Genomic DNA, 22,216 nt, shown 5'->3' with positions numbered 1-22,216 from the left:
AGGGAAGAAAAGGAAGACAGGAAGGAGTCTCCGTTGGGGGGGGAGCCCTCTGGGTTCACATGTGCAAACTTTACGATTTTCCTGAGAGATGTCTAGATCTGTGGTAAGTTGAAACTGTATTTGGAGGATTGAAGAGGCAATATGTATTACAACTAGGATATAAAGTGGTTTTATTTTAAAGTAATGATGCTCTATACGTTTTTCAGGCATGACTTGCTTAGTGTAGTTTGCGTTTCAAGCAGTGCTTCATGGGGAGGATAAGGGAGTTGTGGTAGGTCTGCGAATCCTTTGGGCTGGGTGACTTCTGCGTCTCCTCGAAATCAGGAGGTGAACTGTGAGATTTGGTGTCTCTCCAGCCAGAAAATGGACTGACTTACCTCTTGTGCTGCCTTTGTTGTAAACTTAGTACTTAATTTACATGTTTACTTACCTAAGCTCAATGGTAGCGAAGGGCTGTTTAGTGCTGCAGAAACTCCCAGCTCAGGAGCGGGACACACAGGTGATGGGAGGTGGGGGACAAGAGCTGTCGTTATGCAGAGGTGTCCCCCCTCCTCCCCGCAGCTGCAACATCTTTAGTTTTCCACATTTAGGATCTATCTAGTTTCCTGTGGGATATTTTGTTTACATTGAGTGTGGCAAACAAGTTAACTGTTTCCGTGCTCTATCCCTTTATTACACTCTGTCTTATCTACTTAGATCATAAGGGGTTTTTTTGTAGCACTATCTTACAGTTGCAACATCCTGAGCACGATGGGACCCTGATTTAATTGGCTTCGAAGCACTTTCATACTAAATAATAATGATACAGTTCAAAAGGCCTAAGAGCAGTAGCCAGAGCCTTGGCTTGGAATGGAAAAAACACCACAGAGGAGCTTTGCTCAGAGATCTTATTTTTGGCTTGAATTTTCTATTCTATTTTTTCCCCAAAGCTGAAGAGGGACACAGCCAGCAGGAATTCGAATCTTCTTCCAAGTCTATACCAACCTCTGAGACTATGTCAGTACAAACGATAATCTGCCTGGGAAAAGATGGTGAATTGTTTGTATTTCTGACCAACACAGAAAACAAAAGGATCAAGGATCTTGTTTTAAGGAGGTTCTTCAAGAGTCTCTCATTGGCTGTGCTAGGGGGCACAGGTGACTGTCACTTTAGGGCTGGCAGTGCCAGTCACGTAACCTGAAGTACTCGCCACAGCAGGTATTTCTAATGAGGGGGCAACAGCCCCCTTAGGGCTCTTTGTTTAGAATTGGCCTTCTAGGAAATATTAAATAAAATAACATTGACTTAAGAAGAGGTGACTGAATTGGTGTCTTAAGAACAAACGTGATAAAAAGATTTATGTAAGAAATCTATAGGACAGGTTTTTATCCAAAAGGTAATAAACTTAAATTACTGCATGGAGCTTGAAGTTGGGAGAAAAATCTAAAGTCAAGGAGAGTTAAGCACTGGTTTGGGCTGCTGAAAGAAGCTGTGGAACCTCCATGATTTGATGTCTTTAAGAACAGGTTAGGCAGCCTCTGTTAGGAATAGCCCGAGTATAATTGATCCTGCTGGGAGGGACAGACAATGATCTCTTGATGTCTCTTTCCAACCTTATGATTCTGCAGAGATGTGAGTAGGCCCTATATAATTGCACCCTGGTAGAGTTCATCAAGCACTTTTAGGTCACTCTGGATAAAAGCCACCATATGCACTTAAAATCGCTATAACTATAGTGAAGTTTTGAGGTTTAAAGGAGCCTGAGGCAGTCGAGTGAATGTATGAGAAGATTTGGTATTTGCAAATTTGCAGCTGTCTAGAATAAAATACTCATCTTTTGCAATTAAAATTGTCATTTTTTCAGTTGAGGCACCTGCAGGATGTTGGAAAAACAGCTAGTTAACTTGAGGAACTACTTTTTTCCCCCCCTTAGATAAGGGAAAATGTTAGAGATCTACACTTTCTCTCTACACTTTCAAGTCTTCAAGGGAGAGCATATTCATAGCTCTGAAACAGATTTTAGGCTGAGAACCAAAGCAACAGATCTACAAAATCTACTCTCTCTTTATATCCCTTCCTTGGATATAATGCAGTTGAAAAATTCTACACACACACACCCCCCTCCGCCTCATTCCTGTTGTAATCCTTAATTTTTAAAAAGGAAAATAACTTGCAGACAGGCAGGGTAGCTCAGTGCTTATGGAAGTAGCTTGTAAGTTCCTTGTTAAAACAAGCTGTGAAGCAAAAAAGTAACGCTCCTCGTCTTCTTTCAACCAACGGGTGGCCCAGGGAGAAGAGCTCTGTGGGGAGACACAGAGATGGCATTATACTGAGAAATTAATTTCCCACACAGAGCAAGCCATCAGTGGGCAGAGTTTCCAGAAAGCAGCACCAGCCACCCTGAATATTTTGGCATGCAAGTCTGTAGAGAGCTCCAAGGAGGAGGAAGTGAAAGAGCGGTGGCAAGTCTCTTGCGAGCGGTTTTAGAGATGTGGGACTTGGTTTGCGCACGAGTGCGACTGCTTGCTTCAGCAAAAAGCATGGTGGGAAGCGGGATAGCCTGCGTCTTTTCTACCCTCTGCTTTTCCATGTCATCACTGAATGGTGCCTGCTCTGCTTGTCTTTGTCTCTTCTATGGACTCTTCATTCTTTCCAGAAGTAACACATGCGGTTCTTCGGGCTCGTCGCTACTCCCCTCGCTGTGATTCAATGCACATGCAAAGGCAGGAGTTATTTTAGGAAGCAATAGCTGAGTCTGTGCATCAGATTCCAAGATAGGTTCTTGGGCAAGTTTTCAGATAATCCATTTATATGCAATTAAAGTGCTTTGAAGATATAAAGTGCCATGTTGCTGATAAATACTGATTAGTCATGCAAATAAATGGAAATATTTTAATTAGGGCAATTTCAACATGACTCGTACTGTGAAATAGAGCCTATCTAAACATATTAAATAGATAATTTATTAGTGGGAACAACCTGTGATTAAGGGCGTTGTGTTTTAATTTTTTTTTTGGGGGGAGGGAGTAGGAGAAGAATATACATAGCGAAGTAGCAATGCAAGACACTAACAATCTGATAAGCTAAAAAACAATAACTAATAATCTCTGTTTTTCAAAGTATGCAGAAAGTTACAAATGAGATATTTGTGTTCCTTCATCTCTGCTTGAGCCACAGTACAATTTGGAATAGGCTGGGGATGCTTGGTGATGTAAGGCCTAAAATGTGGCAGCTTGGCCAGCCGGTTGCTGTTTGAGTCTATCTACATGTCTCTGTGGTGCTAGAGTAGTTTTGCCCTAGGATTTACCACCACTTTTCTGCCAGGACCCTCCTCTCTTGCAAAGTCTTTTTTTCCTGGGGGGTGTGTGTGATCTGCCAGATTCCTGACCGGGAGTAACAGCAAGTGGCTGGAGAATTTACCATGAGACCCTCTGGTGTTCTGTAGGAGACATATGTCAAATGTTGCTAGGTCATTTTATAGCTACTTCATAGTCACTTCTGTATGCATGTACAGTTACATGTAAGGTGAATAGAAATGGAAGGCCAGGTCTAAGGTATCGTGTTATGCTACGCATGTTCAGGAAGGCTTCAGAGAGTTAGAGCCAGATCTTTCACATTCTTGATTGTGGTTGCACCCATACGCTTTTGTGTCATTTGGAAAGCAGTATCGGGTACCTCTGTGGTGGGGAATGGAGCAGAATATCAGACTATTGTCATTGATATGTGTGTGTTTATCACCTTTGACAGCGTATCTGGGCAATGTAAGTGATGAATGTTTGATGGACTATGGGAATACATTAATGAAATTATGCCTTGTCTTTTTGTTTTTAGTGCCAGGACTTGTTTATAGTGGAGTGTGCCAGAGTTCAATTAACCTTCAATTAAAAATCAGGAGAAGCAACAGTTTACCTCATGGTAAACACTATGTAGTGCCTCAATTTACTGTCTGCCAGTTAGTCACAACACCCACAGCCTATTTAATTTATGATTAAAATGCAAAGGCTTAACGTAGAGTGAATCTTCCAGTCAGACTTCTTAGTTTCAGTGGGATTTGCCTGAGCTGTATATGGGTGAATTTATGTGTGTGTATGTCTGTGGGTATCCATATATATACCCACGGATTTTTGAATCCTGCCCAGATTTAAACTACTCGTCCAGAATATTTATCAGAGATGGAATTGCAGGACTTGCCAGCTCTGTCTTTCAGAGTCACTCTTTCACCTTTGCCGCAACCCTTCCCAAAAAGCTTAGACCTATCAACCAGAGTCAAGGCACACGGGTCTGTCAGTGCCACATTTCCCTGTCCCCACAGCAAGTCCCCTTACCTAGAAAGGGGACAAAACCATTCTCAAGTGAAAGCTTTAATGATGCAGCTCATGTTTAACTTGCATCTTTATGCCTGTAGGAGAGGTACATTTCTCTTGTGTGTTTTTTTTTTTCTTTAAACTGAGAATATACAACAATAAATTTTCACAGTTGTTGAGGTTATGATGCCTATTGAGTAGGTATTTAATCTTTTTTATGGCTGCCTACAAAAAGTTCGGTGCAAAACATCTTGCTAATCATTGCTATTCTCTTTCTAGTGTAAGGGTTACACTCAAAGTGCAGCTGTGTCTGTCTCTGCCTTTAAAAAGAGGTCAAATTGACATTTAGAGTTATGCTTTGAAAAAACTGCTGTGACTTCATGACCTTTCTAAAACTGGTATTCTCTGCCATTTAAATAGGGACTTTCACTTAAAGGAATTTACAACACATTTTTCTCTCAATCCTTCACACTTAGATCCTGGCCTCGTTCCAGATCGTAGAAACCAGGTTTGTAATAGCCTTATTTACAAGGTAGAGTTTTCCCCTCCATGTTTGCTTAACTTGACAGATTGTAGACTATCAGGCGCCACTTAACCTTTTCAAAAAAATGTCCTGTTTCAACTCCTTTTGTCTTAAAGATCCATTCATTCTCTCGAGAAAATTTCATCAGAATGAACAGAAAAAGTGGATTAATCTGAATTTAATTTGTAATATGAGAGACTGTGTCAAATTGTGGGTTTACCAGAATGGGAGAAACTAGATTAAAGTTGTGCTCAGTTTTATTAGCAGAGAATTTGACTTAAAAGTCTTGTTTTATTTTTCCCATAAATTTGCAGATTCAGATAAAATTTGAATAAACCAGCAGTCTGAATTTCCATTGCAAGCTTAAAACAAGTCTCAAGCATGGTAAATATTTGATGGAACAAAACCCTCATCCCAAATGGCTTCTGGTTTAAGATTGCGGACTGTTTGTTTATTACCTTCAGTCTCCACTCTTTGATACCCTGGAGAGGGTACAGCAGAGGGCCACAAAGATGATTAGGGGCCTGGAGCATTTCTCTTACAAAGACAGACTGAGGGACTTGGGTCTTTTTAGTCTTGAGAAGACTTAGGGGGGATCTGATCAATGCTTACAAATACTTAAAGGGAGGATGTCAGGACGATGGGCCAGTCTCTTTTCAGTGGTACCCAGTGACAGGACAAGATTAAATGGACACAACCTTGAGTATAAGAAGTTCCACCTAAATGTGAGGAGGAACTTCTTTACTGTGAGAGTGGTAGAGCACTGGAACAGGCTGCCGAGAGTGGTGATAGAGTCTCCATATTTGGAGACATTCAAAACTCACCTGGACAAGTTCCTGTGCAACCTGCTCTGGGTAGACCTGCTTTGGTGGGGGGGTTGGACTAGATGGTCTCCAGAGGTCCCTTCCAACCCAATATGATTCTATGATTCTGTGATATCTGAATGGCACTATGAGTCTGAAGCACAGCTGGGAAGGAGACACAGCCAGCACAGGGACACTAGTTGGAACAACTTGTGCATTCAGGACATTCTCAAGCTTTTTTCTCCTAAACATGCCATCATGTGCCCTTCTGCCTCCTTGCAGCTCCTCATCAGTACCTTCCCCTTCCCAATGACCCTACCCAGCAGGTCCTGGGCTCAGCACTTTCTTTAGGAAGACATTGTTTATGGGTGAGAGAGGGTGTAGTCCAGAGTTTGTTTTGGGACCAATGGGCTACAAGAAAGCTCCTGAGTGAGCTGATTGTCTTCCTGGTGTCTGTGGTTCTCCACTGGACTCCTCCCACTGAGGGAAAGAGCTGCAGCAGTGCCAGGACCAGCTCACAAGGGTGGAGGTGAAGGATGAATGGTGCCCCTTCTTTGTCATGCCAGGGATTGGACCATGGCTGGAGGAGCTGGGGTGTCTGTCAGATTATCCTGTTGTGCCTGGAGCACTATGTGTTACTGAAGATCCCTAAGGAGGATTGTAGATAAGAGCAAAGAGGAGAATACCCTGCACCAAAGCACGTTTGACGTGTCCATCCACACAGTACTGTCATTGTGTGAGGTGAAATCAGGTGTTGTGGTAACCACAACTGCAGCTCATACCTCCTCACTCCTCTGAGATTGGCACCAAGTGACTTCCTAGCACTGGTTCCCTGAGACATTTGTGCTTCTAGTGCTGGTTGGAAGGTCTATGTCTGAGAAAGGTCTTTCTCTTGGATTGAATTCTCTTTGCTGTTCACCTACTGGAGCGTCCCTCCCCCTGCCCACTTCATGGAGCATACGAGGACTTCAGAGGTACAGCTGGAGAGAATCGGTGTTTTTCTACAAACTGCAGCATCTTGTGTTGATAACCCTGTCAGACCCTACATCTGTCTCTGCTGGTCTTCGCCAAGAGAGGAACTTCTGTGTGACTGTGCAGACAGTGACTACCAAAATGTGTATTATTTATACAGCATATTCTCTTACCACTTTCTATAGTTTTATTTCAAAAGGATCCATGCCAAAGGCTAGCCCTCACCTTGAACTTCTGACAAGTTTTGTTGCTGTATTACTCAACATTTTTTCAAATGTCACTGTGTGAGCAGCTGGCACTGGCAGTCTGGTTGGGCAGTCAGACTCCTGTCTGTGGCACTGCTGTAGGAGAGCACAGCAGCAACTCTTCAGCACGCTGGGCTGCTGAGGTAGTGACTAGTCCTGGTTGGATTTTCTGGTCTGCTCAGCCTTCTCTTTTGCTTTATCTCCAATAGATTGTGCAAAGATTCTGAATTGTGCAGATTGACTTATCTTCTGTAGCAGTGTGACAAGCAGCTCATGTATAACAGCCTGGTGTACAAGTCCTTCGGAAACTGTTGACTTCCATGGTTTTCTGTTTGTTATTTGTGGTGTTTGACTGCCTGGCTGAGCTGTGTAGGTCTCTCTCTGCTCCCTGACAAATTTTTGCAGTGGGAGAAGGATGAGTTTTTGTCCTCTGTGGATGAATGCGGGTATTCATAAAAAGAACAGACTGTTCAGTCATGCACATAAATAAAAATCCATTCAAGATAATGATGATGAAGTAGGAACATAACATGAGTCAGATTGTCTTCTGTAAATCCAGATAATAATGAAGTCTGTAGAATCTACTTAATTTAGGCCCCGGTCCTGCAAGCATTTATCAGTGTGTGAATACATTTATGTAGCACTGCTGACTTCTAGATGACTGCTTGAGTTCATAAGATTTGTCCAAAGGCTATGGAATAACCAGAGTCATTTTGTTAAATCTCATCTGTTTTAATGTGTTAGTGTCTTCAGGCTGTGGTCATATGTATTTTGTGCTTCGTAGGCAGGGGAAAGCTATCCCAGAGGTGAGTAACTGTTAACTGGAACTTACAAGTTGTGACCACGGGTCCCAGTGCTGCTTCTTGCGTCTCAGCAGTAGGAAAAGGAAGGTCATGATAGAGAAAGAAGTGTTTAACTCTCATATTTCAAAGTCTTTCAAGAGCGAATACTTTCAAAACTGTGAGACAATCCAGAACTAGCCATGACTTTTTATATCTCCTATTGGGGGTCAAGAGGTTGACTGACATTTGATAGTGTATGTAGGTTATTGCAAGGTTTTGGATGTGAAACTTCTTATAAAGAAATACCTTTGGGTTTGCCATCAGGAAGGAAACTTAGAATAACTTGTTTGACCTCATCCACAAGCTAAAACAACCAAAGAAAAGGGGCTTTGGAGCTAAATAACTGTTTAAAGCCACTCTGGCAGACAAGATTGAATTTATTAAATTTTTTTTTTGAAGAAGTAGAAGAGAGATTTAAAGCATGCATATGTTAAATACAATGGCAATGAACATTAATAGTTACTTATAATTAGACTCCTTTTTGATACATTGAAGACTTGTAAACTGTAGTCTCTCTGTAGAGACTGAGAAGGAGAATGATGCTCATTCCTGCACCATCATCGTTGCTGAACTGACTGAAATGTGAAAGTCCAGATGTCTCTTTAGGGAATAGTCCCATGCTTTATCATGTACATGTGTGTTATTGGAATTCACATCTGAACTGATCGTGTCAGTGAAAAACAATGTATAGCTGAGTTGTAATGGAAACCTGGATACAATGAACAACAAGAACTTGAAGGGAAAGAATGAGAACAGGAAGTCTAATCTTCAGCTTTTCTATATATAGAAAACACCTCAAGGGTAAGCACATACTGTTTTGTATAAATACATTTAAAATGTGTTTTGTAGGCACATATTTCCAATGTGTTGTCATGATTGGAAACACATGTAGACTTGAAAAATTATGTGAAGCATGCAGAACCCTTGCCCATGCACATAAGTAGAAACTATGCACAGTGTATACGTGTGTAAATATTTAGCTGGAGAAACAGCCACATAAGAATTACTTCAGAACAATTCCTAAGTCAGGAAGCCACAAATTATAGGTCTGAAATTTACCACATTGGCATGTCTACATAAATAAAACCAACTGGAAAGATAGGAGGGAGGAAAAATGCATTTACAAACAGTATGAGATTAGAGAAGGCAAAAAATGCTAAACCCTTTTCTTGGCCCTAATCAGAAGGCAGGAAGATTATTACAGGCAAGAGCTTGCAGACTTCAGCTAAACAACTTCCCAGCTCTGAGTTTGAGTCTTGATTTTTATTTACATGTGTGCATGCAATCAGGGCTTTACACATAGTCATTATTTTGACAGAGGCCAAGAGAAGGCACGGTTGTATTTGTTTTTCTCCTTTCCAGGAATGTTACAGTCATCTTACTCCCTCTTTATCTTTGCCAGCTCTTTGGGATGGGATGATGTCATCTTCTTTATCTACCTAGTATCTACCATGATGAGGCCTTGATCCTGACCAAGGGTGTTGGCTGTTTCATGAATGTTGAATTGGGAAGCAGCCATAGGAAACCTGAATTTCTATTGCAGACGGCAACACTTCAGCTAGAGTAAATACAACTGATACTTGTAAAACCACCGAGACAACTGCTAGTTGTCACAAGGCCATATTCAGGCATTGGTACGTCAGGCCTCTTCCAGTCCTCCCACCCTTAGCCTACGCTGGAGAAAGCTCCCAGAGCTTCTCTCCCCACTCAGTTGTCACACTTGCAACTGAACTGGAGGCTTGGATGAAGTAGCTGCCTGGAACGATCGGCCACTTCTCAGATCCAGATCTTCTTGGAGCTGGAGTAAGGACAGCAGGTAAAATGCAATCCTTTGAACTGCAGAGTAGGAAAAGGGGATGTCACTAGGTCTGAAGAGAGACAACGAAGCAACTGTATGTGTTTGTCTGGAGTTGTCTTTTCCTTCTGTGTCTCTGAAGAGAATCGCTGAGCAGAGCTGTAAGTGTCTCTGATGTGGAGCATCCCTACATGGTAGAGAAAGTCCATCGCTCACCTCGTCTCCTGGTCCGGTCTGGGAGGTCTGTAGCACGACTGGCAAGAACATAGCAAGGACACCGCTCTTCCTCATGCAGACTTCTTGGGGCTTTGTCCACGTCCTCTGCTTCACCATCTCGGAGGAAGAGGAGAAGGGAAAGCATTATGTAAGTCGGGGAAACCCCTTTATCTAGCAACATTTGAAACTTTTAAAAAGGGCGGGTAAAAGCAAATGTTTTCTCAGGACTACGTTGTTGTGAAAATAGAATTGAACTCAGAGGATCAGTTTCATCACCTGGCTTCTCTGGAAAGGAAATATGAGGAGTTTATTCTGTAGTTGCCTGGAAGCTTGGTGTAGCGAACTCTCTTGGTACAGGAGAAGGATTGGTAGGTTTAGAAAGTTTAGTTCTACCCTTAGGCTCTGCTGTTGGAGATCATAAGCGGATGCTGCATTATAACCCTAAGGAAAATGACTGTCTAGCATGCGTTGGCATGAATGCTTTTATGTGTCAACCCCTGGGAACTGGAGCATTGGTAGGACCTGGACCAGAGGTGTTTCTGTGAAAGGGTACCTCCTGTTCTTGCACCAAGAGCTGACTTCTGTGTCATTGTAGCTATGACATTGTCATCAGCTCTATTAACTTAAAATCATGAGAGTTTGGTCAGCAATTAGAAATTTTTGCATCTTTTTAGTTCCTCTGGTTGAAAGGCTAACTGCTGCTATTAATGAGATAGAGTGGTCTCAATTGGCATCTAATAACAACTGCTTGCTTTGGGTGGTACCTGGGGACTGCAGTCCCCACAGCTGCAGAGCAGAAGTTCCTTATAGTGCTGGTGGATTTATGCCAGCTCTTCACAACGCCTCCATCTGCAGGAGAGAACAGCCGTGGCTTTCCTTGGGTGATTTGGGGAACTGAGACGGAGGTAAGCCAACTTTGCTCAGCACTGCAAAGCAAATGGGGGAATGGGAAGCCCTGGAATTGTAACCCAGTGCTCTTGTGCAGCTGGGCTGTCTTCCCTGTTGTCAGTCTCTTTAACTATTCAGTGGCTGTGGATTGTTCAGTTGTACATGGTGGTGGTAACTACTATGGACTTGTATTCAGTCCTTGAAATGACCTCTGCTTGATCCCGTGCCTGCAAAGAATTTGTCTGAACTGTATTTAATCAAGGACATGAAAAACTTTAGTCTGCAGGTTAACACCAAGAAAAACATCTGGTTGGATATTCTTCTGTCCAGAATGAGTTTCAATTTTCTGTTAAGATATTGATCAGTTTGGAGTGATTGCACTTTATTTCTGCAGTAATAGAAGCAGTCAGGGACTAAATTTTATTTTTGACTAAATCTCCTGGTTCAGAATGTTCGCAGTTCTCCTTACTGAAGAAGGGGGAAGGAAATGGTTTGAACTGTGGTACGGAAAAGTTGTGCAAAGAGAGGCTCAAGGTTTGTGGTTTGAGATGTTTCCACTTGCCCGCTCCACTGTGCGTGGTCTCTTTGGGGACAAGATACGCCTACTGCTGTGCCCCTCTGCAGCAGAAGGCTGTGTAGAGAGCCACAGGAGGGGGTGTCTCTGCTGGGTTGTAATCACTGAAACACAGCTGTTATCTTCTACAGATTTTGATAGACTCAGATTTATACGTGGCAATTCTTTCAAAATATTTTCCTGTGTATTTCCGAAAAGCTTTTTAGCTGAATGTCAAGTTCCTTTTAGATTCCCCTAGATGTGATAGGGCGGGATTGGGAGAGGACACTTGAATATTTAACATGACTGCCATTCGGAGGTTAAAAATTGGTTATAACTTGTGCTTTCTTGAATACCTTGCAAAACTGTAATCTCTAACATTTTACACAATTGAGTGCTGTTCCAGCATAACCGTACTTCTACCGTGCTTTGATTAGATGGAGCTGATGCACAGAAACTAGATATTTTATTAGACTCTTATCTCATCTGGGAGCATAAGAGGTCCAAGGGAGCCTCCCACTGAAACCAGAGCCCCACGTGTAAGCCTAGGTCCCTGCTTCCCTCTCTGCTGGAGGAGGTCATTTGGCCAGCTGTCACCTTCTGCTCTTTAGACCAGCCCTTCATCCAGCTGTTCCACACAGTGGCCAGCCCAGGGAGTGCGCTGCTGATATAAATCTTCCACGGTCCAACGAGTAGTTAATAGTTAAACGCTCTATGGCTAGGTCAAATTTTTTACCTGGGGTTAGGCTAGAGAGAAATCTTGAACTGCTGCAGCTGAGTGTTTCTGGCAGGAAGCCTAAGGGATGGGATAGAAAGGCTTTTGTAAATACACTGATGCATAAATGTATGCTTAATGTGTGCACGCATATACATAGTAGATATTAAACAAGTAGCTTCACGTAGCAGGAGAGGCGAGCAGCTGTTCTGCATAGGGCTGGGGCATGGTGCTGCTTCCCAGCAGAGCCTGTCCCCCGTCCTCTCCTGCTGGGTGCCACCAACTCCTGTCCTCTCCTGCCAGGTGCCACCAGCCTCAGAGCATGGCAGCAGCCCCCTGCTGCCTACTGCAGCCTCCCTGGCTCTTGGAGTTGTGCAGGCACTGCAGAGGGAGCAGTGCCTCAAGCTTTTAGGTGAAGTTCTTGTTGTTTTCATTATTATTAAAATTCAAGCTCAGGATTTCTCAGAAAACGAACATCAGCACTTAATCTATAGGGATTTTTCTTCTGAGTTTGGATAGGAGGTCTCGGTTATAAAGATTTTTTGGTAGGAAGTGCTTATGAGAAGAAAGAAAACATCCTGTATAGAACTTTAATTCCAGATGTCAGTAACAAAAAATGAGGTGGTTAAGGGGAGTGCCAAAGGAGCATTGAATCTCTTATCTTCATTAGGCTAAACAAGTGTAGCTCGATTACTGTTGATACCATAAATGTCTCCTTCCTGGAAAAATTAACAAGCCAACCCGTAAGATAAGAGTCTTTGGGTGAGCCTGAGCAATGCCAGCAGCCTGGCATAACGCGTAAGAACCACTTCTCAGAACGAACCACGGTGACTTCAAATTCAGCATCACTCTGATAGTTGAGAAACATAATAAGGTAACTTTAAAAACTGGACCTAAATTATATGAGAATGTATATTGAGAGAAAAATAAGAGGAACAGCTAAAAGGATAAACTGTTTGAAATGGAATGAAGACTGTTTAAATGTGCTATGACTAGAAACTAAGAGTAAATGCTTATCACCTGTCAAGGAAGATTTAAGAAGTACCCATGATAAAATGAAAAAGTAATATGTATAAACAGCAAATGACAAGAGTCTATCAGAAATAAAAACCTGTTTTTTCTAGAAATGGAAGTCACGTCTGCATTGAGTTTGCATGGCAAGGTTTTGCTAGCGGGCAGGCTATAGGGATGGCTTCTGTGAGAAGTCACTAGAAGCTTCTCCTATATCTGATAGAGACAATGCCACCAGCTCCAAGACAGACCTGCTGCTGGCCAAGGATGAGCCAGTCAGTGGCAGTGGTAGTGCTGCTGGGATATGTTATCCCAGAGAAGGGGTGGAAGTGTCCCCATCTGGGTAATTGCAGCCGGACAGAGGAGTGAAAATATCTGAGAGAAACCACTCTGCAGACAGCAGGGTCAGTGAAGAAGGAGAGGGAGGAGGTGCTCTAGGCACCAGAGCAGAGATTCCTCTGCAGCTGGTGCTGAAGACCATGGTGAGGCAGACTGTTGCCCTGCAGCCGAAGGTGGTTAACGGTGGAGCAGATATCCACCTGCAGCCTGTGAAGGACACCACGCTGGAGCAGGTGGATGCCCAAAGGAGGCTGTGACCCTGTGGGAAGCCTGTGCTAGAGAACGCTCTTGTGGCCCTGTGGAGAGAGAGGAGCTCATGCTGGAGCAAGTTTGCTGACCCGGTGGGGGGCCCACATTGGAGCAGTCTGTTCCTGAAGGACTGCACCCCAAGGAAGGAACCCATGCTGGAGCAGTTTGTGAAAAACTGCAGCCTGTGTGAAGGACTCATGTTGGAGAAGTTCATGGAGAACCATCTCACGTGGAAAGGACCCCACACTGGGGCAGGGGAAGAGTGTGAGTCATCTTCCCCCTGAGAAGGAAGGAGCATCAGAGACAATGTGTGATGAACTGACAACAACCCCCATTCCCTGTCCCCCTGTGCTACTGGTAGGGAGGAAGTAGAGAAAATTGGGAGTGAAGCTGAGCCCAGGAAGAAAGGAGGGGTAGGGAGTGTATGTTTTTTTAGGTTTGATTTTATTTCTCATTATCCTACTCAATTTGTTTAATAAATTAAATTAAGTTTTTCCCCAAGTCAAGTATGTTTTGCCAGTGATGGTAATTGGGGAGTGATCTCTCCCTGTACTTATCTTGAGCCATGAGCTTTTCATTATATTTTTCTCTTCCCCATCCATTTGAGGAAGGGGAGTGATAGAGTGGCTTTAGTGGGCACCTGGAATCCAGCTGGGGTCAACCCACCACACATCCAATAGAGTCAGGTGGAAAAGACCATAAGTTCTGGTAAATAGTTGTTAGTCTCTTTGGTTTGATTGCTAAAGTAATAAAAAATTAGGGACATGTCAAAATTCTTTCAGATCATCAGAAATAGAACTGGAGAAAGATTTTGATACAGTCTGAGTTGTAAAGGTGGGAAAAGATGACAAGACTATAAGGAAGTGTTAAATCAGCCCTTGTACTAAATGTTTCTAGAGGAGAACCTTTTTATATGAAAGAAATCAAAGGAACTGTCTCAAACTGAAATACTATAAGGATATTTTTCAAAACAAGTAAGTAAAAAAGGTTGTTCATCAGTCTTTAGCAACTGGCAGTATTGATGCAGAATTCTAAAGCAACTAGGAAAAGGAAATGCTAAATTATATACTATCGTATATAATTTATTGGCTGAATTAGTTACAGGCTACCAAAGTGTTGTGGTTTCAGTTGGGATAGAGTTAACATTTTATTAGCAGCTGGTATAGTGTTATGGTTTGAATTTGCAATGAGAGACACTTTTGATAGTGTACTAGTGGCTTTAGTTGTCGCTAAGCTCTCAAGGATTTTTCTGTTCCTCACTCTGCCATGCCAGCGAGTAGTTTTGGGGTGCACAAGAAGCTGGGAGGTGGCACAGCTGGGACAACTGACCCCAACTGACCAAAGGGATATTACGTTGTGCTCAATATATAACGCTGGGCAAAGAAAAAAGAACAGGGAAGAACGTTGGAGTTACAAAGCTTGTCATCCCAAGAAACTGCTAGTGTGATGGAGCCCTGCTTTCCTGGAGATGGCTGAACACCTGCCTGCCCATGGGAAGCAGTGAATGAATTCCTTGTTTTGCTTTGCCTGTGTGTGCAGCTTTTGCTTTACCCATTAAACTGTCTTTACCCCAATCCACAAGCTTTTTCACACTTTTAGTCTTCCAATTCTCTTCCCCATCTGACCTGAGGGGAGTGAGTGAGTGGTTGGATGGTTCTAGCAGCTTGCTGGGGTTAAACCACAACACAAAGGAATAGAAAGTGGAAAATTAATAACCAGATGGATTCACAAGGATCAAGCAAGAGTAATCCTAACTGAGTTTTTGGGGGTAAAGATGACATTCTTCACAAACCCAGAGTTTTTTGGATTAATGAGCAAACCTAACTGAAGATGCATACAGTTGATAGAGGATGTGATGCCAAAGGTGCGTTAATTCAGGTCAGAAGTGCACTTGTGAAACAAATCTCCTGATTATCCTCACTTACCTTGCTGTAGTTCACACACTAGACTGATCTCACATTATACGAAATGAGGAGCTAATCAGTCCAAGAGACTAGACTATGGCTACTCACTTGCAATCCTTGTGTGCATGTTAGATCCTTGGCATTATTTATTTTGCTCTACAAAATCGTTATTGCACTACTTGCCCCATGTACATATCAACGCAGTGGACAAAGGTGTCCAGAAATCTTTTGGCAGTGCTATTGTCAAGGGTTTGTGACAGTTAGGCAGCTGCAGGTCTTTTGTGGGTTGACAGCTAATTAAAAGATGTGAAGTCGAGGTCAGAAATGAGGTACGGAAAAGGGGAACTAGGGTTTCAGTACATTGAGGCTCCTCGGCTTGAAAAAGAGGATTGAGAGGTAATGTGATATGGTCTGCCAGTTATGACTGGAACAGAGATGGTTACATGGTGGCAATGAATACTCATTTTTTCATAGGAAAATTAATATGCACCATTCATTTAAAAAGAACCCCAAAACAACAACAAAAAAACCCCCCACAAACCAAACCCCAACCAAAAAGCCCCAAGCAAACAAAAAGCCCCCAACAAACCTGACAGTAAAATTAAGCAAAAAGGGAGTACTTTTTCTGCACACGACACTATTAAAACCCCCCACAAACCAAACCCCAACCAAAAAGCCCCAAGCAAAAAAAAAACAACCCCAACAAACCTGACAGTAAAATTAAGCAAAAAGGGAGTACTTTTTCTGCACATGACACTATTAACTTGTAGGAGCTGATGTGGGTTTTGGTTTTTTGAATGTATAAATGGGTTCAATAAGCAAGGAGAAAAATTTATGGATGGAGAGGCTCTTGCCTCTTTGATAGCTTGTCAATAGCTCCTGCATACAATGAAGCTGTGAGATCTTCCTTCAGGATGTGCCCAGACTGTGGAATGGCAGAAGTCCCCAAGGTGGCCCTGCTTTATGTTGTCTCTATTCCTGTGCTCTTTATTTTGGCACCTGCTGTTTGTGGTGAGAGACAGGGTCTGGGCTCACCTTTACCTTGACCCAGCTCAGAGCATGAAATAAAAATTCCACTTTTATTTCATTTTCAAACCTTACATGTAGGTAATTCAGAAAAAAATAATCTGTGAGATCAATTTTCTTCAGTTATCAAAGATACAGGTGCTTCACCTCTGCATCCCCTCAGGACACCCATATTATCCATACTTCTTTTTGTATGGTAGCCTTGGGCCAAGTACTCTAGAAAGTGTCAGGTATGAAATCTGCACAAGTGTGTTCTTCTCGAGCAACCTTGCATTGCCTTGCAACGGCCAAGGAAGCTTACTTTAATTCTGGAGATCCTGCTGGTGCTGTGAAGACTTGTGCAGGACTTCTCAGCCTTGTGCACCACCTGTAACCTCTAAGCATAAGAGGTCCAAGGGAGCCTCCCACTGAAACCAGAGCCCCACGTGTAAGCCTAGGTCCCTGCTTCCCTCTCTGCTGGAGGAGGTCATTTGGCCAGCTGTCACCTTCTGCTCTTTAGACCAGCCCTTCATCCAGCTGTTCCACACAGTGGCCAGCCCAGGGAGTGCGCTGCTGATATAAATCTTCCACGGTCCAACGAGTAGTTAATAGTTAAACGCTCTATGGCTAGGTCAAATTTTTTACCTGGGGTTAGGCTAGAGAGAAATCTTGAACTGCTGCAGCTGAGTGTTTCTGGCAGGAAGCCTAAGGGATGGGATAGAAAGGCTTTTGTAAATACACTGATGCATAAATGTATGCTTAATGTGTGCACGCATATACATAGTAGATATTAAACAAGTAGCTTCACGTAGCAGGAGAGGCGAGCAGCTGTTCTGCATAGGGCTGGGGCATGGTGCTGCTTCCCAGCAGAGCCTGTCCCCCGTCCTCTCCTGCTGGGTGCCACCAACTCCTGTCCTCTCCTGCCAGGTGCCACCAACCTCAGAGCATGGCAGCAGCCCCCTGCTGCCTACTGCAGCCTCCCTGGCTCTTGGAGTTGTGCAGGCACTGCAGAGGGAGCAGTGCCTCAAGCTTTTAGGTGAAGTTCTTGTTGTTTTCATTATTATTAAAATTCAAGCTCAGGATTTCTCAGAAAACGAACATCAGCACTTAATCTATAGGGATTTTTCTTCTGAGTTTGGATAGGAGGTCTCGGTTATAAAGATTTTTTGGTAGGAAGTGCTTATGAGAAGAAAGAAAACATCCTGTATAGAACTTTAATTCCAGATGTCAGTAACAAAAAATGAGGTGGTTAAGGGGAGTGCCAAAGGAGCATTGAATCTCTTATCTTCATTAGGCTAAACAAGTGTAGCTCGATTACTGTTGATACCATAAATGTCTCCTTCCTGGAAAAATTAACAAGCCAACCCGTAAGATAAGAGTCTTTGGGTGAGCCTGAGCAATGCCAGCAGCCTGGCATAACGCGTAAGAACCACTTCTCAGAACGAACCACGGTGACTTCAAATTCAGCATCACTCTGATAGTTGAGAAACATAATAAGGTAACTTTAAAAACTGGACCTAAATTATATGAGAATGTATATTGAGAGAAAAATAAGAGGAACAGCTAAAAGGATAAACTGTTTGAAATGGAATGAAGACTGTTTAAATGTGCTATGACTAGAAACTAAGAGTAAATGCTTATCACCTGTCAAGGAAGATTTAAGAAGTACCCATGATAAAATGAAAAAGTAATATGTATAAACAGCAAATGACAAGAGTCTATCAGAAATAAAAACCTGTTTTTTCTAGAAATGGAAGTCACGTCTGCATTGAGTTTGCATGGCAAGGTTTTGCTAGCGGGCAGGCTATAGGGATGGCTTCTGTGAGAAGTCACTAGAAGCTTCTCCTATATCTGATAGAGACAATGCCACCAGCTCCAAGACAGACCTGCTGCTGGCCAAGGATGAGCCAGTCAGTGGCAGTGGTAGTGCTGCTGGGATATGTTATCCCAGAGAAGGGGTGGAAGTGTCCCCATCTGGGTAATTGCAGCCGGACAGAGGAGTGAAAATATCTGAGAGAAACCACTCTGCAGACAGCAGGGTCAGTGAAGAAGGAGAGGGAGGAGGTGCTCTAGGCACCAGAGCAGAGATTCCTCTGCAGCTGGTGCTGAAGACCATGGTGAGGCAGACTGTTGCCCTGCAGCCGAAGGTGGTTAACGGTGGAGCAGATATCCACCTGCAGCCTGTGAAGGACACCACGCTGGAGCAGGTGGATGCCCAAAGGAGGCTGTGACCCTGTGGGAAGCCTGTGCTAGAGAACGCTCTTGTGGCCCTGTGGAGAGAGAGGAGCTCATGCTGGAGCAAGTTTGCTGACCCGGTGGGGGGCCCACATTGGAGCAGTCTGTTCCTGAAGGACTGCACCCCAAGGAAGGAACCCATGCTGGAGCAGTTTGTGAAAAACTGCAGCCTGTGTGAAGGACTCATGTTGGAGAAGTTCATGGAGAACCATCTCACGTGGAAAGGACCCCACACTGGGGCAGGGGAAGAGTGTGAGTCATCTTCCCCCTGAGAAGGAAGGAGCATCAGAGACAATGTGTGATGAACTGACAACAACCCCCATTCCCTGTCCCCCTGTGCTACTGGTAGGGAGGAAGTAGAGAAAATTGGGAGTGAAGCTGAGCCCAGGAAGAAAGGAGGGGTAGGGAGTGTATGTTTTTTTAGGTTTGATTTTATTTCTCATTATCCTACTCAATTTGTTTAATAAATTAAATTAAGTTTTTCCCCAAGTCAAGTATGTTTTGCCAGTGATGGTAATTGGGGAGTGATCTCTCCCTGTACTTATCTTGAGCCATGAGCTTTTCATTATATTTTTCTCTTCCCCATCCATTTGAGGAAGGGGAGTGATAGAGTGGCTTTAGTGGGCACCTGGAATCCAGCTGGGGTCAACCCACCACACATCCAATAGAGTCAGGTGGAAAAGACCATAAGTTCTGGTAAATAGTTGTTAGTCTCTTTGGTTTGATTGCTAAAGTAATAAAAAATTAGGGACATGTCAAAATTCTTTCAGATCATCAGAAATAGAACTGGAGAAAGATTTTGATACAGTCTGAGTTGTAAAGGTGGGAAAAGATGACAAGACTATAAGGAAGTGTTAAATCAGCCCTTGTACTAAATGTTTCTAGAGGAGAACCTTTTTATATGAAAGAAATCAAAGGAACTGTCTCAAACTGAAATACTATAAGGATATTTTTCAAAACAAGTAAGTAAAAAAGGTTGTTCATCAGTCTTTAGCAACTGGCAGTATTGATGCAGAATTCTAAAGCAACTAGGAAAAGGAAATGCTAAATTATATACTATCGTATATAATTTATTGGCTGAATTAGTTACAGGCTACCAAAGTGTTGTGGTTTCAGTTGGGATAGAGTTAACATTTTATTAGCAGCTGGTATAGTGTTATGGTTTGAATTTGCAATGAGAGACACTTTTGATAGTGTACTAGTGGCTTTAGTTGTCGCTAAGCTCTCAAGGATTTTTCTGTTCCTCACTCTGCCATGCCAGCGAGTAGTTTTGGGGTGCACAAGAAGCTGGGAGGTGGCACAGCTGGGACAACTGACCCCAACTGACCAAAGGGATATTACGTTGTGCTCAATATATAACGCTGGGCAAAGAAAAAAGAACAGGGAAGAACGTTGGAGTTACAAAGCTTGTCATCCCAAGAAACTGCTAGTGTGATGGAGCCCTGCTTTCCTGGAGATGGCTGAACACCTGCCTGCCCATGGGAAGCAGTGAATGAATTCCTTGTTTTGCTTTGCCTGTGTGTGCAGCTTTTGCTTTACCCATTAAACTGTCTTTACCCCAATCCACAAGCTTTTTCACACTTTTAGTCTTCCAATTCTCTTCCCCATCTGACCTGAGGGGAGTGAGTGAGTGGTTGGATGGTTCTAGCAGCTTGCTGGGGTTAAACCACAACACAAAGGAATAGAAAGTGGAAAATTAATAACCAGATGGATTCACAAGGATCAAGCAAGAGTAATCCTAACTGAGTTTTTGGGGGTAAAGATGACATTCTTCACAAACCCAGAGTTTTTTGGATTAATGAGCAAACCTAACTGAAGATGCATACAGTTGATAGAGGATGTGATGCCAAAGGTGCGTTAATTCAGGTCAGAAGTGCACTTGTGAAACAAATCTCCTGATTATCCTCACTTACCTTGCTGTAGTTCACACACTAGACTGATCTCACATTATACGAAATGAGGAGCTAATCAGTCCAAGAGACTAGACTATGGCTACTCACTTGCAATCCTTGTGTGCATGTTAGATCCTTGGCATTATTTATTTTGCTCTACAAAATCGTTATTGCACTACTTGCCCCATGTACATATCAACGCAGTGGACAAAGGTGTCCAGAAATCTTTTGGCAGTGCTATTGTCAAGGGTTTGTGACAGTTAGGCAGCTGCAGGTCTTTTGTGGGTTGACAGCTAATTAAAAGATGTGAAGTCGAGGTCAGAAATGAGGTACGGAAAAGGGGAACTAGGGTTTCAGTACATTGAGGCTCCTCGGCTTGAAAAAGAGGATTGAGAGGTAATGTGATATGGTCTGCCAGTTATGACTGGAACAGAGATGGTTACATGGTGGCAATGAATACTCATTTTTTCATAGGAAAATTAATATGCACCATTCATTTAAAAAGAACCCCAAAACAACAACAAAAAAACCCCCCACAAACCAAACCCCAACCAAAAAGCCCCAAGCAAACAAAAAGCCCCCAACAAACCTGACAGTAAAATTAAGCAAAAAGGGAGTACTTTTTCTGCACACGACACTATTAAATTGTGGGAGCTGATGTGGGTTTTGGTTTCTTGAATGTATAAATGGGTTCAATAAGCAAGGAGAAAAGTTTATGGAAGGAGAGGCTCTTGCCTCTTCGATAGCTTGTCAATCGCTCCTGTACACAATGAAGCTGTGCAGATCTTCCTTCAGCATGTGTCCAGACTGTGGAACAACAGAAGTCCCCATGGTAGCCCTGCTTTATATTGTCTCTATTCCTGTGCTCTCTATTTTGGCACCTGCTGTTTGTGGTGAGAGACAGGGTCTGGGCTCACCTTTACCTTGACCCAGTTCAGAGCATGAAATAAAAATTCCACTTATATTTCATTTTCAAACCTCACGTGTAGGTAATTCAGAAAACAATAATCCATGAGATCAATTTTCTTCAGTTATCAAAGATACAGGTGCTTCACCTCTGCATCCCCTCAGGACACCCATATTATCCATACTTCTTTTTGTATGGTAGCCTTGGGCCAAGTACTCTAGAAAGTGTCAGGTATGAAATCTGCACAAGTGTGTTCTTCTCGAGCAACCTTGCATTGCCTTGCAACGGCCAAGGAAGCTTACTTTAATTCTGGAGATCCTGCTGGTGCTGTGAAGACTTGTGCAGGACTTCTCAGCCTTGTGCACCACCTGTAACCTCTACAAGAAAGACCTGTATTATCCAGCTGTGGTAAGTGATAAACTCATACTGTCTCTGTGTCAGCACCAGGAACGATGTTGCCCTGGGCATTTGGGCCAAAGCTCAGTGGTAGCAGGGAGGTGGCTGGTGGGACATGGGGCGGGCAGAGGGGTGCTTGGCCAAGGACTAAGACAAGGAAGAACACCTGTAGGGTGTCTTGGTAGTTTGTGACAGTGGGAAGCACCAGGGATGTTACGGCTGTGGTGACAACTGCTGTAGAAGGCTGTAGCACTACTTTACAGTGCTGACACTAGGGAAAACATGCAGAGCTCCTTAAAGAACTGAAATTGGAAGACCAGGTAGGTGTGTGTCCTGGCAGGCAGAAACTGCCTGGGGGATTGTGGAGAGCTCCTCAAAAAGATATGGTGCTCTTCTAAGTTTCAAAGATCCTTTGAACTCTTCAGCAAAGAACTGGTGTAGGC

General features: G+C 43.2%; 1 protein-coding gene across 1 annotated transcript in view; it reads left to right on the top strand.

Annotated features, from left to right (window-relative positions):
* The first annotated feature begins 60 nt into the window (after nucleotides 1–60).
* IPCEF1 (interaction protein for cytohesin exchange factors 1) overlaps nucleotides 61–22,216 on the top strand; it is a 99,299-nt gene continuing 77,143 nt past the window's right edge. Inside the window, exon 1 of the mRNA XM_014950856.1 lies at nucleotides 61–103. The gene's annotated coding sequence lies outside the window, so the exon portion shown is untranslated. The remainder of the gene's footprint in view (nucleotides 104–22,216) is intronic.

The sequence above is a fragment of the Calidris pugnax genome, unplaced genomic scaffold (assembly GCF_001431845.1).
Source record: "Calidris pugnax isolate Ruff unplaced genomic scaffold, ASM143184v1 scaffold24, whole genome shotgun sequence".
Classification (NCBI taxonomy): domain Eukaryota; kingdom Metazoa; phylum Chordata; class Aves; order Charadriiformes; family Scolopacidae; genus Calidris; species Calidris pugnax.
This window is presented reverse-complemented; position numbering and strand designations above follow the sequence as displayed.